The 5,000-nt window shown below is 39.4% G+C and overlaps 1 protein-coding gene across 1 annotated transcript in view; it reads right to left on the reverse strand.

Annotated features, from left to right (window-relative positions):
• Nucleotides 1-5,000, reverse strand: part of HUWE1 (HECT, UBA and WWE domain containing E3 ubiquitin protein ligase 1) — a gene marked incomplete in the record, with an annotated part of 5,008,559 nt that overhangs the window by 3,614,298 nt on the left and 1,389,261 nt on the right.

Here is a 5,000-nt window from a genome sequence, read left to right on the forward strand (position 1 = left end):
CTATTAGCGGATTTTAATTGCTACATTTCTCAAAGATGTAACCATAAAAACATTTAAAGCATAACAATAAATATGGGACTAAATAATAACATTAAAAACATTAAAAATCGCCAACTGGCTGAACACAACACTATATAATTCTACACACTAAACTTCTACGGGCCCTAATAAGTGTCTGGAAATCGATCTCTTAACCATGTAAACAACAATAAGTCCAATATTCAATCTGCGGACCCAGAAACAATGTATATGAACATAGTCGATGATAATTACAAAGCATATGGAATAATGCATGTCTACTTACAACAGATACTAATCGATATTTACAATATATTGACGACTAACATATCAATATAAAAAGTATACGTCCATGACCGCAAGATCAAAACTATAATTTTATGTAAAAAGCTTGTTAGATAAGCAACAATAGCCGTATGCATCTCAACATGCATATGCTGACAAAGTACCGTAGTACCAGTGCTTGACTATACGGACTATACCCCCCACCCATGACCACAAGATCAAGACCGTGATTTTATGTAAAAAACTTATTGGATGAGCAACAATAGCCATATACATCACATCATACATATGCTACCAAAGTACCGGTGCATGACTATATGGACAGTACCCCCCACCCATGTCACTATATATGTGTATAGCTAAAAAATGATATTATGTAACTAACCAATATAGGTAGCTGACGAGAAATATGCTAATATAGGGACTATGGGAGCCTGCACTATATAAGGATACCATAGATATGGTATCAGCCAGGCCTACATATCTAGCCTGAAAATTCCCTACAATTCCAAATCATCTATGAATGGGCTAAAAAAGGGTACTACATATCAAACCAGTATTAGTACCAAGCAGAACTGCCCATCTGAGTATATGCTGGTATGGAGACTATAGGGGCCTGGACTTGAGTATGGATTTCATGAATATGGTCTCATTAAGGCCTAAACATCTGTACGCACCCAGCCTGAAAATCCACTTCAATTCCAGCTCCTCCGTGACGTTGACGATATCCCCACCCCTCAAAGTGGGATACACAACTTGTAGGACTTGAAATAGAAATTTATGGTCATCCCCAAAGGCAAGCATATGCTTGGAGATGGCACTGTATGTCTCCTTCCGTCCATATGCATATAGATCACGGATTCTTTCTCTAATGGTTCTATTAGTCTTTCCAACGTAGAACGAGAAACAAACCCGGCAGTATGCCACAGACGACATTTCTGGTGTTGCAATTGGAACTGTGATGCAATTCCCATAGTTTCCCATCACTGGGACCTCTGAAGAACCTGGAGGTGTCAATATACTCACATTGGGCACAGGAACCACACTTCCTCGTGCCCAATTGCCATGGCAAAGTCATGGTACACGTAGTATCAGATAATTTAGGGAAGCATAATAACGGTTTTAAATTGCTACAGTTCTTAAAAGTATATCTAGGACAATTTCCCACAATCTGTTTGATTTCCTGATCCGCCATTAGTGAATTCCAGTTGTCAGTGATAACTTGTTGTACAAAGTGTATATTCGTGCCTAACGGCATAACTAGAGGTAACTGTTTGCTATTCTCAGATTTCTTAAACCTGATTGACTGTCCATTTCCAAAATAGGGTCTACCTCGGGTAGATCTCAGATTGTAGGCTTGCTGACATTGATTCTCAACCTTCTTGTAATCATATCCCCTGACAATAAAATTGACCTTAAGCTTGTCCAGCTGTTGTATAAAATCAGATTCAATGGAGCATAGACGAGAAAGGCGGAGTGCTTGACCCTTGACTATATTATTGAAGATCTTATAGTCATGCATGCTGTCACTAGCAAGGTATGAAGTCATATAGCATGTTTTCCTATAGATACTGGAGAAAAAATGTCACCATGTTTAATGATAGTCGTGTCCAAGTAATTTATGGATTCTTGGGATAATTCCATCGTGAACTTGAGAAAACCTGGTAGACTATTGAGTTGGTCATGGAACAGAATTAGAGACTCCATTGTGCCCCTCCAAACGATGAAGAGGTCGTCTACGAACCTTCTATAAAAAGCAATGTTGTTGTTGTTCATCAATGTATTGATCTCCCAGGCTACCATCACTAAATTGGCATAAGAGTTCGCGCAGCTTGTTCCCATCGCGACTCCAGTAACTTGCCTATAGGTGCTATCACTGAACGTGAATAGATTATTCTCTAATACTATCTCCAACAATAAACAAAGGAAGTCACATTCCACCATAGGTATATGATTTAACAGTATGGATTTGACCATCTCTATGCCCTCAGAATTTGGGATGCACGTGAACAGTGAAATTACATCAAGAGTTGACAAAACCAAACCAGATCTATCGTCAATGGAATTAATGGACTCAAACAGGTCATTCAAGAACTGGCCTGTGTCCCTAAGGACATATGGAAACTTGGATAACACTTCCTTGAGCCTATAATCCAGATAGATTGAAATAGGCTCAGTAAGCCACCCAGCTCCGGCCACAATGGGCCTCAACGGAGGTTTATGCGGATCTTTGTGTACTTTTGGGAGGCCACTAATGCTGGGTATCAAAGGTGAATCCACCCGAAAATAATCTAGCAAGTCCTCGGTTAGTACACCTAATTTGTAGCATTCATCCAGAGTACAAGAGACTCTGTTTATGCATGTTTGTACAAAATGCTGGTCTACCTTCTCATATGATGGTGTACTCAACATTTCCAGCATTGTTTGAACGTAGAATGGTCTATCCATTAGCACAATGCGGCCCCCCTTGTCCGCAGGTTTAATAATGATGTCAGTGTTGCTCCTCAAGTCAGATAATGCTCTTTTATCTGATTGTGATAGATTTCCATCCAAGAGCTGGTGTGCATGACCAAGGCCCTGATATAACTGGTTCTCAACACCTTTGAGGAAAGTGTCCAAGCTGGAGTTCATTGGAGGAATATATAGACTTTTACGCCTAAAAAATTGTCCATTCATGGGTGCATCAGTCTTAAACTGAAGTTTCAGGGCAATATCTCTAATGAAAAGCCTGACCGCTACTAGAATATCACTGATGTCAAGCTTCGTGCTGGGAATAAAGGTCAACCCCTTTTCCAGCACCGATAATTCACTTTCATTCAACCGATGTTTGGATATGTTCCAGACTAGCGATCGTTGGTCCATCTCTTCCGTGGTTGGTTGTATTTGCCCGCTTGATCGTTCCACGTATTGGCATCGTTCCCCGACAGTCGATTGACCTCTTGCGCCCCAACCGGATCGGTAGGGGGACATCCGGAAAATCCCGTTTATCTACAACATGTAGTTTATCCAGTTGTATTTTCCTGCGAACTGTGGCACCACCATGACTGGCACCTTCACTTGAGACTGTGGCCGAAGCTTGTGCAGGAGTAAAATAAACAGATGTGACTGACCGTGGGGTATCAACCCCCTGTGGAGACCCTCTTAAATCAGGAAGAGTCTTGCCCTTATGATCAAAGTTACTTGTCCCTGGGTTGATAAAGTCAACCCCTGTGTTGGTTGCTTCAATTGTTGTATTAGGTCTCTGTGCTGTCTCTCTAACAGCAGTATTGGTCTTGCTATGAGTCTTTGCCCTGAAAGATGCTATATCTTGTCCATGGACCTGATGTGTAGAATTGGCATGATTACGTGGGTCGGCATTACCGACCTTAGGCCATAGGAACACGTTGTTCAATTGAAAATCCTGTTTGTCCCTGCACAACTTATTTTTCTTCTGTTTTAATAGCACATCTCCAAACCTGGAGACCTTATCCATTACTTCTTGTACGAACACACTAGCTAAATCAGTACCAATAATGTCAGCTAGATGTTGTTCTTGTAGTTTAACATTAGCCGCCAAATCATCTTCTATCGGCTTAAAAAATTCAATAATGAGTTTCATGTGTGCCCTACTTGCTTGTAGATTGATAACTTGCCATTTTGCCAGTAAGTCCGGGTATACATTCCCATAAGTGGGCATGTTTAGTATACGAAGGCCACGTGGTACTACATTGAAAAATAAGCTTGCTTCTAAATGCTGTCTTTGTAGCAAGAGCCGTTTGTATTTAAATAAATCATTCTCAATTGCCCGTTTAAGTTGTCTTATCATGACAGTATTATCAATCACAGTGTCTTCAGCCATAGGTGTAAAGTCTTCCATCATAAGTAATGGATTATCAATCGATTCAAAAAATGATGAAAATGTATTCATATTACCTCTATTAGGTTCTCGTTGTAGAGTATTTAGCTCACCAACATCAATCACATTGTCATCTATCGTGCGCTGCACACCCTTCGGTTCTGTAGCGTTCATATTGTTCCTAATTCCATGTGAATAGTCCTTTGTAGCAGTATCCATCGCAGCAATAGAAAAAGGTATAACCAAAAAGCAAACCCACAAGAACGTAGAATATATAAGAGCAGTCCCAAAGCTGCAGATGGATAATCACAAATGTGGAATATCAAGGAGAGTTCAAGCACAAACGGTATCGCTGAAACAATAATCCAAATGCAATAATCCAAATACGATGTCCGTAAATATAGAACTAGTTTATTAAAACGTAAGCGCTTTCACTATTAAAAATAGCTTCCTCAGACGTTACAATTCAAAATACTAAACTAAACTTATAGAGCAGAAGTTCACATCTCCCGCTATTACCAAACAACGTCACTTCCTATTAGCGGATTAATTACTTCCAAAGATGTAACCATAAAACATTTAAAATACAATAAATATGACTAAATAACATTAAAAACATTAAAAATCACAACTGTGAACACAACACTATATAATCTACACAAACTTCACGTCCTAATAGTGTCTGGAACTGCGATCTCTTAACCATGTAAACAACAATAAGTTCAATATTATGCTTTGTAATTATCATCGATTTATTATCGACTATGTTCATATACATTGTTTCTGGGTCCGCAGATTGAATATTGAACTTATTGTTGTTTACATGGTTAAGAGATCGCCGTTCCAGACACTATTAGGACGT

This window comes from Protopterus annectens, chromosome 8.part0 (assembly GCF_019279795.1).
Source record: "Protopterus annectens isolate FY-2018-M chromosome 8.part0, PAN1.0, whole genome shotgun sequence".
NCBI classification, from domain to species: Eukaryota; Metazoa; Chordata; order Ceratodontiformes; family Protopteridae; genus Protopterus; species Protopterus annectens.